The following is a 12,902-nucleotide window of genomic DNA, read 5'->3' as shown; positions in this document are numbered from 1 at the left end:
ATCTGGAAATTCTTACTAATTAGTCATAATTCAGTGAGAAGTAAAAATAAAATTATGAGAGAATCACAGACACTATGAAGAAAATCGTACCTGTTCCCACCATTCACCTGAGTCTTGAGCACTCACTAGTAGTGAAGGAGAAGCAGATACTCAGCAGCTGAGCCTTGGAGTGATTCTGTGCGTGTGGATTGTGGTCCCTGAGACATGGTTCTAAGAAAGAAATGCTGCCAGTTCGTTTCCCTCCAGGCCCATAACTGTTCTTTCAGCAGCTGCAATTGAAACGTTCTGAGCAAGGAACTATCCTAATTGAGGAAAACACTGTGATCAGCCAGATTGAGGTTGAAGCTGAGCATCAAGTATCTGTGTACCTTCTGGTCTCAGAGGAAGCGGAAAGACAGCAAATCGCAAAGGGGACATTTACTTACTGCAAGTGGGGAAGTGGAAGAAATGGGGGAGGTTGTGTGGTCAGAGGTGGGGCAGCAGAAGATACCATGGAAAGAGTCAGCCTTCTGCATTTGTATAAATCACAGGGAGTTATTGAGACAGTACAGACTAGGCCATTGCCTTTGAAAGAATGTTATTTGGCTCTGCAAGGCACACAGAAGTTGCTGGCATCTGGAGACAAAAGTTAGGTTATTTTAAGAAAAGTTAAGAAAAATACAAAAACATCAAAACAAAGATGTCTATTAAAATGATGTTGGCCTACAAGAATAACTCCATTATTTAAAATGTTTTTATATACATAGGTCAAGTTAGATATAAATATTATGATCTTCTAAATGTTTTCCTTTAACTTTTGACTTATAAATTCTCTTGTCAAAAGTACCATAAAAATAATTACAGGGATTTAGAAAACACTAGTTATATTATATTTATTGCAATTTCTGCTATACCATTAACGAAAATTAGAAATATCCAAAATTCCCAATAAAAAAAGACAGATTAAGTTAATTGTGGCAGAGTTACAAAATAGAAAACTCTTCAGCCAGAAAAAGCATTCTGAAGAATGTTTACTAACATAGAAAAAATTCAGAATATGTAAAATGAAAAAAGCGAACAGAAACAGTGATATAGTATTTTGTCATATTTGAATAAAAATTACATTCACATGTATGTAGAAAAAGAAAGGTGATATGCTGAGATGTTAACTGTAATTTGGGGCATGCATGCTTGTGCCCATTGCTCTGATGGGTAGACTTGAGTAACGCTGATACAAAAAAAAAACTTAAGCTCCGCAATTACACACCATTCTCTCCATAACTATCTCCAAATTCAAGGGCCAGACATGCATTTTTGAAACATCTCAGCAGCTCTCTCCTGCCACTTTTTGTGCTTCTTAAGAATCAACACGGCTTTTCTTTTGTAAAGTGGAAGTAGAGAGTCCAGCCCTTGTTATGGCAATGAAATTCCCAGGAAGGAATAAATCATAGGAATTTGAGGATTTGGGGTGACATTGTCCTGGGGTACAACTTCTGTTCAAGAGGCACATGCGATAGCCTGCACTCTTCACAAATATTCATGCTGTGAAAGATAAAGAAGAGATAAATAACATCCCAGATCAAAGAAGACCACGGTGGCAGAACCACCCAATTCCATGTGTGAGCCTGGGATGGATCCTTGGCCAGGAGAAAAATAAATATGGCATAGAGAGAAATATCGCATACAGGGAAATATAGCATAGAGAGAAATATAGCATAAAGAAAAATGTAACATAAAGAGAGATATAGCATAAAAAGAAATGTAGCATCAAGAAAAATATAGCATAGACAGGAATGCAGCATAAAGAGAAATTCAGCATGTTGGAACCTCTGGCAACATTTGAAATGTGGTAGGCTGCCATGTGATTAAGGCATTAAATCACATTTTGTGAATTTGAAAGTTGCAGTACAGTTATTGTAAGAGATTGGTTTTCTTCTGAGAAAATAACATTGAAGTATTGGTTGGAGAGAGACAGAGAGAGGGAGATAGAAAGGAATAGAGAGAGAGTGAGAGAGACAGAGAAAGAGTGAGACAGAGATAGAGAAAGAGTGAGACACAGAGAGAGAAAGAGGGATATACACACACACACACAGATTGGAAGAGTAAATATGGCAAAAATGTGTAATGTTGGTGAATCTAATAAAGGTACTTTGTACATTTTGTAACTATCCTTGTAACTGTTCTGTAAGTTTGGAATTACTTCAAAACAAATTATTGTTTGTTTTGTTTGAAAGAAGCATGTGTCACTTCATAAAGCACTGACACCTGCTGTAAACAGCAGGAATTGTTGAGGCAGATCAAATTCTTGTTGTGCAGCCAATCAATGAACCAGACATACCTGCATAGTTGGAGATGGAGGACAGATGGACTGATGTATTCCACCTACAGGCAGGAGGTGTCTCCTAAGAACAGAACCTGACACTTTACTATGCTCCCAGATTAAATTAGATACTTCTCTATCATATATTAGTAGTATGTATGTGTGTATATGACTGTTCTCACCATATATTAAAGAAATGATTTTACTTTTACTTTGCCATTCCCCAAATTATTTCCTCTTTTCTCTAGAGTAATATATTTCAAATGTGTCCTGCAAATTGCCTTCCTGAAATAATAGTTGTTGCAATGTTAAACAATATTGTGGTTCTGACAAAGAAATTTTCAAATTAAGATTTTATGAGACTGACGTGCTGCCTCGCGCACTGAGGAGGCAACTCTGATTCAGATTTTAATACCTGAATACCTCAATACCACTTAATACCTGGATACCATTGTGAGGGACAGGATGGCTTTAACACAGTGTAGTGACTATTGAGAGTTTGGAGCTGCTGAAAAGTTGTTGCATGATTTACTTGGCCTTTAGTTTCAGAGCATGGAAAATTATTTTGGAAGTTTGTTTTGATTTTAGAAAAGATTTTAATGACTTTCCCTAGAACAAGTTTCTTTAGATCTAAGAGAAACTGACTTTACTTAGAAACATATGGCTATAACAAATTCTATGGAAAAATGGTGTAAAGAAATGGTTGATCATTTATAGAAGTTACATGGTTCATGTCTGTGCACCCAAGACATAACGTGACTGGTATGCATCATATTTAAAATCTGTCTTTATGGGGCACCCCTCTTAGAACATGACATTTCTATTTGTTGTCTCATGTTACCATGTGTGACTCAATTCAGCAGTCTCTGTTACCTGGTGCTTTCAATTTAAATGACCAACTGTAATAAGAGCTTTTTTTTTTTTTTTTTTTTTTTTTTGTGAGACGGCATCCACTCCAATGCCCAGGCTGGAGTGCAGTGGTACAATCTCGGCTCACTACAACCTCTGCCTCCCGGATTCAACCAATTCTCCTGCCTCAGCCTCCCAAGTAAATGGGATTACGTGTGTCACCATGACCGGCTAATTTTTGAATTTTTACTAGAGACGGGGTTTCTCCGTGTTGGTCAGGCTTGTCTTAAATGCCTGACATTAGGTGATTCATCCACCTCAGCCTCTCAAAGTGCTGGGATTACAGGCATGAGCCACCTCGCCCGGCAATAACAGCTATTTTTTTTAATAGAACCCATTATGTACCCTGCCCTGTGCATGATGTTTGAGATTCTCTTTGTGTCCAGCTTTTAAGGTATAAGATGTCCAAGGTCATAGAGTTTGTCAATGGAAGGACAACATTTAAAACCCAGTTTTTTTTTTCTGTTTTCCCTCTAGCACTCTGCGTTGCTCAGCCATTCAACAGGAATACTGTAACATCCAGTTTACAATGCAACCTTTAGTCTACACAAACACATTTTGGGCAATGGCATATTTGTGCTGATACCATAAGTCTTTCAGTATTTCCCCTGCTCTATATGTTCTTCGGCAACATAAAGCTGAACCTGGAACTTAATCTTAATCTTGGAGTACCAAGAAGAAAATATAAAACTCTTACAAATCTACTTGCAAATCTATAATCGATTGTTATAGAAAATCAAAATATCCACTTATTACACAGATTTTAAAATCCATCTTTATTAGTTCATTTTCACGTTGCTATAAAGAACTGCCAGAGACTGGGTAATCTATTAAGAGGTTTAATTGACTCACAGTTCAGCATGGTTGGGAAGCCCTCAGGAAACTTACAATCATGGCAGAAGGCAAAGGGGAATCAAGGCACCTTCTTTACAAGGCAGCAGAAAGGGAAGTGCTGAACGAAATGGGGAGAGCCTTTTATAAAACCATCCGATCTCATGAGAAGTAACTCACTACCACAAGAACAGCATGAGGGAAACTGCCCCCATGGTTCAATTACCTCCACATGTCTCTCCATTGACTTGTGGGGATTATGGGGATTATAGGGATTAGAATTCAAGATGAGATTTGGGTGGGGACACAGAGCCAACCATCTCACCATCCATAATATTAAAATTACTAATACTAAATTGTGTTCTTATTACACACTGTGTAACTTGTCAGATTTTGGAATATCTTGTAGATGTTTTCTCAGTTTTTAACCTATGTGCTCATTTTGTTGAATACCATCTAGCCAGGTGCTTTGTGCATGGCGTATGTAGCTTAATATCATGTTTTCTTATTTTTAAGAAATAATCTTAAATGCTAAGAGAGGTTAAAAAAGAACAAACACATTTCAAGTTGAATTAGGAAGATGAGTATACCTTTATTTACAAGTGTTACCATGCTTTAATTGAGGCAAATTATGACATGCCAAAAAGAACAAACGAAAAACGTATAAACAGGAAAATTCATCAAAGAACTGACTGTGCGTTTGGACTAAATCAAGCTTAGCGGGTCGGAACAGGAGCTAAGGACTCTTCACTCTCTACTCAGGCCCCTTTCCTTGATTCTGTTCCAATATTACAGATTGTATACTCCTAGTTATTCTAAGTACATGTGATGCTTGCCATGAATGGATTGAGTTCCTGACAGCAGACATTTAAGAGCACACTACCATCACTCTACTAGAACTGTTTGAAGTGGTAAATTCTCAGTGTTGGCTTTACATAGAAACGGCATCAAAGACTCAATTAGAAGACCACGTTGTCATTTCTAACCCATAAATGTGATTTTTTTTCTAAAGAGTTTCCTCCCCATTATTCCTTTCTTGTGGCTTCAAACATCAGTTGTACTATCCCCAATCCTAACCTTTCCCCTGTATGTGAAACTCTTATATCCCACTGACTATGTAACATCTCTTTCTGAATATCTAACATCTTCTCAGACTTTTGGTCTCCCCAACTTTGATCTTGCAAGCATGCTTCATCCACCGTATTTCTCTCCAGCAAACAGGTTTGTCCTTTACTTCCTCAGACCAAAATCCTTGAAGTCAACTTTGACTCTTTTCATCCTACACTTACCCATCAGAATATCCCATGAGTTCCACATTCAAGATATGTGCATACAACAGCCATTTATCACCATCTTTCTCTGCCATTATCTTGTCTTTATTAGAGCAGTAGCTTCCTTGCTGGTCTTTCTATAACATTTTCCCCTTGTCCCTGTTGCCTAGAATGTATTCTCAACACAGCCAGCATAATCCTTTAAAGACATAAGACAGTTCGTACCACTTCTTGGTTTCCAAACACCTCAAATGATTCCATTTCATGTTGAGTAAAAGCCCAAATCCTTACATTCATTCATAAGACAATACAAGATCTAGTCCCCAACCCCATACACTTCACCTCTGTCTTCTGTCTCCCCTTCATTCACAATGCTGAAGCTATGGCCCTTCATGGGGTACCTTGAATTTGCTGAGCATATAATGCCTCAGGGCCTGTGCAGGTTCTGACTTTCTTTTCTGGAATACTCTTCCTCAACTTATCTGCATAGCTGGCCTCTCAGTTTTTCCACGTCTCTCCTCCACTGTCATGGTAGTAATGAGGTCTTTGTTGGCCACCATATGTAGAATACTAGAATGGCCACTCCTACCCTGGCATTCACTGTCCTTTTCATCTGCTCTATTTTACTTCAGGGCATTTACTAGCATCACATGTACATTGACTTGTTTGTTCCTGTCTCCTTCCCAAACACACTGGAATATAAAGTCCCTGAGGGCAAGACTTTGTTTTGCTCACTACTGTATTCCCAGAACCTAGAAGAGTGCATGCACATAGCTGGCACTCAATACCTACTTAATGAATGAATAAATGAACCACTGAAGATTGAAGGTCCCCTATCCTTTTGTGACTGCTTGAAAGTATAATTCACATCCTTGGAACTATTAATAACACTCAAATTATATTAAAACCCAATAAAAGACATAAATGTTTTCTATCAGAAAACAGCACTCAGTAAAGACTCATTCATCAATGTCATGATTCACTCCTCCATACATATACTTTATTAATTGAAAACCCTGACCGGGTGAGGTGGTTCACACCTGTAATCCCAGCACTTTGGGAGGCCAAGGTGGGCGGATCATGAGGTCAGGAGTTTGAGACCAGCCTGGCCAATGTGGTAAAACCTCATCTCTACTAAGAATACAAAAATTAGCCGGGCATGGTGGCAGGTGCCTGTAATCCCAGCTACTTGGGAGGCTGAGGCAGGAGAATCACTTGAACCCGGAAGGCGGAGGTTGCAGTGAGCCGAGATTGCACCACTGGACTCCAACCTAGGCAACAGAGCGAGACCCCATCTTAAAAACAAAAACAAAAAGCTCTGCATACTTCAAGATAACATAGAAAAACAATTCAACAAAATTGGGCAAACAATAAATGACCCAGACTAGTAACTTAATAGAGAAATTGAAATCACTTTTTAAAAAATAAAACAGAAATCATGGATATGTAATATACAGTGAATAAAATGAAGAATGCAGTAGAAAGCATTAACAGCAGAATTTGTCAAGCAGAGAAAAATATCTCAACTCAAAATAGTTTTTTTGAATATATACAGTTAGATGATTAAAAGAAAAATTAAGAGGAATGAAGAAAGCTCATGGGATTTATAGAACAGCATCAAAAGAGCCAGCATTTACGTTATTAGAGTTTGTGAGGAAGAAGAAAAAACAAATGGTTGGAAAGCTTATTTAAAGAAATAAAAGCAGAAGATTTTCCAAATATTAAGAAAAACATAAATATCCAGGTACAAGAGGGTCACATATCTGCATTTGGATTCTATGCAAACAAGGCTACATCAAGACATTATAATTAAATGGTCAAAAATCAAGCACAAAGAGAGGATCTGAAAGCAACAAGAGAAAAAAAAAATGCAAATAACATATAAGGGAGATTCCATAAGGCTATAAGGCTGGCTGTAGGTGTCTCAACCAGGACCTCATAGGCAAGGAGAGAGTAGGATGACATTTTCAAAGTACTGAAGAGAAAAAAACCTGCCAACCAAGATACTGTATCCAATACTGTGTTGAATAGGAGTGGTAAGAGAGGACATTCTTGTGCCAGTTTTCAAGGGGAATGCTTCCAGCTTTTGCCCATTCAGTATGATATTGGCAGTGGATTTGTCATATGTCATGTCATGGCTCTTATTAGTTTGAGGTATGTCCTTTCAATATCTAGTGTATTGAGAACTTTTAACATGAAGGGATGTTGAATTTTATCGAAGGCCTTTTCTGCATCTATTGAGCTAATCATGTGGTTTTTGTCTTTAGTTCTGTTTACGTGGTGAATCACATTTATTAATTTGCATATGTTGAACCAACCTTGCATCCTAGGGATGAAGCCAACTTGATCATGGTAGACAAGCTTTTTGATGTGTGGGTGGATTCAGTTTGCCAGTATTTTATTGAGAATTTTTGCATTGATGTTCATCAAGGATATTGGCCTGAAGTTTTCTTTTTTTGTTGTATCTCTGCCAGGTTTTGGTATCAGGGTGATGCTGGCCTCATAGAATGAGTTAGGGAGGAGTCCCTCCTTTGGTCACTAGCCTATATGTACCTGTAGGAGGTAGCTAGAGACCCCTATTGGGAGGTCTCACTCAGTCAGGAGGAAAGGGATCAGGGACCCACCCAAAGCAGCGTCTGGCTGCTCATTGATAGAGCAGGTGTGCTGTGTGGGACCTTTCCTTGTTCAGACTGCCTGTATTCTTCAAAGCTGACAGGCTGAAGCAGCTGAGTTGACCAAACCACAGAGATGGCAGCTGCCCCTCCTCCAGGAACTTGGATCCATCTCAGGGAGACTCTAACTCACTGCCATTTGTTGGCTGGGATTCCAAACCAGTAGGTCTTAACTTGTGATGTGACGTGGAAGTGGGGCCTGCAGAGTGACACTGCTTGGCTCCCTGGATTCAGCTTCCTTCCTAGGGATATGTACAGATGGACCTCCCACCTTGCCAGGGATCCCAAGGCTGGAGTATATAAAACTCCTGGGTCTCTGTGTGTGCCTGAGTGGATGCTCTGTCAAGACTTCATACAGCTCTGTGTATCAGACCCAAGGCCCTGGTGGTGTGGGCTCATGGGGGGATCTCTTGATCTGTGGGTTGCAAAGATCCATGGGAAAAGCATGGTTTCCTGGGCAAGGTCTCACCATCACTCGCTGCTTCTCTTGGCTAGGGGTGGGGGTTCCTTTGGCTCCGTGTAGCTCCTTGGTGGGCCATCTCCACCCCCTGCTCTTCTTTGTTCTCCATGGGTCGAGTTTTTAGCCTAGTTGGTCCCAATGTGAGAACCTGGATATGTCAGTCGAAGGTGCTAAATTCACTCACCCCTCTCCGTTCCTCTCCATGAGTGTGTGAACCGCAGCTACTTCTAATAGGCCATCTTGGATCAGGTCCCTCTGCAAACATTAGACTTTTAGAAGGCTCAGTTTTCTTACATTGGGAATGTCAGCTGATAATTTATTGTACCTCAAATCCTGCCCTCAATAATTGCTATGAACTCCACATAATAAGATGATTTCATGAGGAATAAATCTGCTGAAAGCATTAACCATGTCATGGATACCAAAGAGAGTGGGTTAGCGGGTTATATCTCCTTTCGTATTGACCTCCTCTATTCACCCCTCCACAGTATATAATTAAGTAAATGTAGTAACATTTTGGCGATTTCAAATGGAGCCTGTAAGATTATTCACCTGTCCTATTTTCCTTTCTTAGGTAGTGTCTTAAAACATGAAAATCAAGGGATCCTTAACTACTACATTCCTAGCAAGGACAGTCGCTGGGGGAAAGGTGATGGTAGAAACCTTGCCCTTCTAACATTGCATGTTAAGAGAGCACTAACGATGGGGAGTATTTGGGATTCGGGAATGTGGAATGGGAGCCTGGCATTATTGGGGGAGTAGCATCATTAGGTTGCTTTTCAAACGCCCCTAGAGTTTAATAGCTTCGATTTCTTCCCCTGAGTTCCATTATTACTCCATATCCATCAAGAGAATGGGAACAGAGAATGGCCTCCTCTCACTTTCTCAATTCTCTGTTCTTCTACCTTCTCACCTCTCCCTTCTGTGCCTTTTGTCCGCCAACATACACTTGATAGGAATTGGGGGAGTGGAGGAGAGGCTCATCTGAGTTGGGGGCTGAAGGGGAGATTGCAATGGTAACTGCGTTTTTGTTGCTGTTGTTAAAGGTGTTTGGCATTTTGGAGCAAGCTAAAGAGCAATTCGATTTAGAAGACTATTCTGTCAGTCAGATCACACTGGAACAAGTCTTCCTGACCTTTGCTAACCCAGAGAAATCATCCAGTGATGATGAAAACGAGATGCCGTGAGATTCAGTTACAACAAGTGACCCTTGTGTCTTTCATTGATGACACTTGGATGCATAGGGGGACCTTCCTGTGCATTTATATCTTGGTGTAAATATATTTATGTAATAAAGATTTTCCCAAAGGAGAAAGTTTGTCCCCTTCATTGCAGATTTAGATGAGCGCCCTGTGTATCCAGCATGCTCAAATCCGAAGACATTTGGTGAAATTCCCATTTTCTCTCCTTGAGATATGAAAGAGCAGCATTTATCAGGGTTGGGACAGGAACCTGTTCCTGGGTGTTCTGGACATTTGAACAGAAAGATCCAGTAATGATGGAGCTGTCAAATGGGACAGACCAAAGAACAAGAGCTTTATGTTTCAGCAGTTGAGTTATGGATAAGAAGCGCATAAGGCCTGGATCACATCAGCTTTCCCATGGATACATACACACACACATTCACACTCACACACATGTGCAGATATACATGCATATACACATATATCTAATATAAATTCATCAATGTTGGAGGGCTGAGTTGGGTTACTATTTCAGACATCCAAAATAAAGTTCATATGCTTCAGTCGAAAAGAGAATTTTTGCACCAAGAACATTTGGGGTCCATGACCAGAAAAAAAAAGGATTATTTAAAAATAGTGTGTTTTCTTTTCTACGATTGTATCACCTCTAATAAAGAAGAAGGAGAAATAAAGTGGAGAGGGAGGGACACAGAGATATTTTCTTCTGATTCTTGCCTAGATAGATAGATGGAGTCCCCCATAAATAATATGAGAAATCTAATCACCTCTTCAGGATTCATAGACAACTAGGATGGTTCTTGTAGAGTTGCAAGATGAAGAGAGTCTATAAAGGTGCTCTATTTTGGGGTGGCTTGTTCAATATTTTCAAATCCTTAATTGGATATTGTTGATTATAAAGTGACACCCACCAGATGCTTACTGTTCTTTTTGTTGTTGTTAGATAAAGAGGGAATTTGAGTTTGTTTCTATGAAGTGTCTAGGAGCATACGAAGTCTCCAATTAAAACAAAATTGAGCGGGGCGCGGTGGCTCATGCCTGTAATCCCAGCACTTTGGGAGGTTGAGGCGGGCAGATCACCTGAAGTCGGGAGTTCGAGGCCAGCCTGACCAATATGGAGAAACCCTGTCTCTACTAAAAATACAAAATTAACCGGGTGTAGTGGCACATGCCTGTAATCCCAGCTACTAGGGAGGCTGAGGCAGGAGAATTGCTTGAACCTGGGAGGCAGAGGTTGTGGTGAGCCGAGATCGTGCCATTGCACTCCAGCCTGGGCAACAAGAGTGAAACTCCATCTCAAAAATAATAACAATAATTATAATAATAATAATAATTGAATATTGCTCTTTCTCTGGTTCATAGGCTATGCTCACCTGAGTGTAAATCAACAGAGGGGTTTGACTAATTGCTAAAGCAATACTCATTGCAGTCTCCAGGTTGGTGGGGTGGGGAAAGGCTTTGGTCCTGGTTCAGCCTTTTTATGGACAAGATGTTGTACAGGTTTAACAGTGCAAATACATCCATGGTGGCCATTCCCCCTGGAGTTCTTGATTAGTGAGAAGACCGTCTCATAATCTAGTACTCCTCCAAAATGAGTAGGCTCTGGAATTTCGTTTCTAACTTCTTTATTCCCAAGATCATTAAAACTGAATTATGGAACCTACTATTTCAATGTCCTACAATAGATCTGACAGCTATAATTTTGTAGCCCTTTAGAAAAAAAAAATATTGGTAGGACTCTTAGAAGTATGGCCTGGAAGACTGCAGGTTTGCCATCTTATCCATGGTTGTCTAGTGGGATAGATGACTTGGGTCTTTATTTAATGCAATTCTTGTAATTAGGTTAAGGTCAAGAATTGGTTATTGTCCTGAGTTTGATGTCTTGCTAGAATATATGACTGCTTAGGAAATAATGATCATGTATGCCAGATTATGGGGAGTCTCTAAGCCCCAGATTCAATTGTATGTGAAGAAATGGTTGAATTCACTTCAACTGGAGCCTCATGCTGATGAGCTTATCAACACCTACAGGTGAGTCATTATGCTGCTGCACCTTTTGTTGATGCTGCTAATGTTGAGGTGCTTCCTTTTGTCCCTGCTGTTTGAAATGAAGCCCATAGCTCCACCTACGCTCCTTTTCCCACAATTACTTAATTATGAAACTGTCTAATGTTCTACTAGGTTTCAGATACGAGTAATAAAGCAAATCAATGTAGCTTCACGTCTTCCTTTTGCAGAAATGAAACAATAAATCTTAGGTTTTTTTGAACTGTAGCTTCTGAACCTCAAAAGGGATCAATTAAGAGGGAGTTTAGGATTGCTAAAGCAGCTAGAATTTGAAGAGCAGGGTGCTGGTAAAGACGAAGCGGGGGCCCAGAAATTTGAATGGGGTTTGCTGTGAGTCATGAGCTGGCCTGTGCCATGTGCAAAGGGAGAGATGCTGTGAGGCCTATCAGAGAATGGCACCTGCTGGACTAAGAACTTAATGTGTTACCGGTGGAGGATATCTGAGTTACTAGTGGTGAATCTGTGTGCATCTGCAGCTACCTCAATTCTTGCCTCCTCAGAAGAAAGAAATCAACGGAGGGGCATAAGGCAGAAAAAGAGACCAAGGCAAGTTTCAGAGCAGGAGTGGAAGTTTATTTAAAAGGCTTTAGAGCAGGATAAAAAAGGAAAGGAAAGTATGGTTGGAAGAGACCCAACCAGGCACTGAGGTCAAGTGCCCTGTTTAACAGTAATCTTAGGACTTTATAGGCTGGCCCCTTTCTCATGATTCTTCCCTTAGGGTGGGCTGCCCACATGCCTGGTACCCCCCTCACCCTTTGGAGGTGAGCACACGCAGCGTGTTTAAGAAGTTGTACCCATGCCCATCTGAGGCTTTCTTCCCTATTCTGGTGGAGTAATCCTGGAAAGTCATACTCCGCCATTTTGTCAATGCACGTGCCCAGGAAGTTGCTTCTCCCTGGTGTCTGCATTCAATTAACACTGTTAATTTAGTGCAACATGTGTGGACTATCAGGAAATGGCCTCTCCAATGTATCTTTTTTTTTTTTTTTTTGAGGCAGAATTTTGCTCTTGTCACCCAGGCTGGAGTGCAGTGGCATGATCTCGGCTCACCGCAACCTCCACCTCCTGGGTTCAAGTGATTCTCCTGCCTCAGCCTCCCTAGTAGCTGGGATTACAGGCACCCACCACCATCCCTGGCTAATTTTGTATATCTTCAGTAGAGATGGGGTTTCTCCGTGTTGTTCAGGCTGG

The sequence above is a fragment of the Nomascus leucogenys genome, chromosome 2, assembly GCF_006542625.1.
Source record: "Nomascus leucogenys isolate Asia chromosome 2, Asia_NLE_v1, whole genome shotgun sequence".
In the NCBI taxonomy this organism is placed as follows: Eukaryota; Metazoa; Chordata; class Mammalia; order Primates; family Hylobatidae; genus Nomascus; species Nomascus leucogenys.
The sequence above is the reverse complement of the archived record's forward strand: the minus strand, read 5'-3'. Positions refer to the sequence as shown.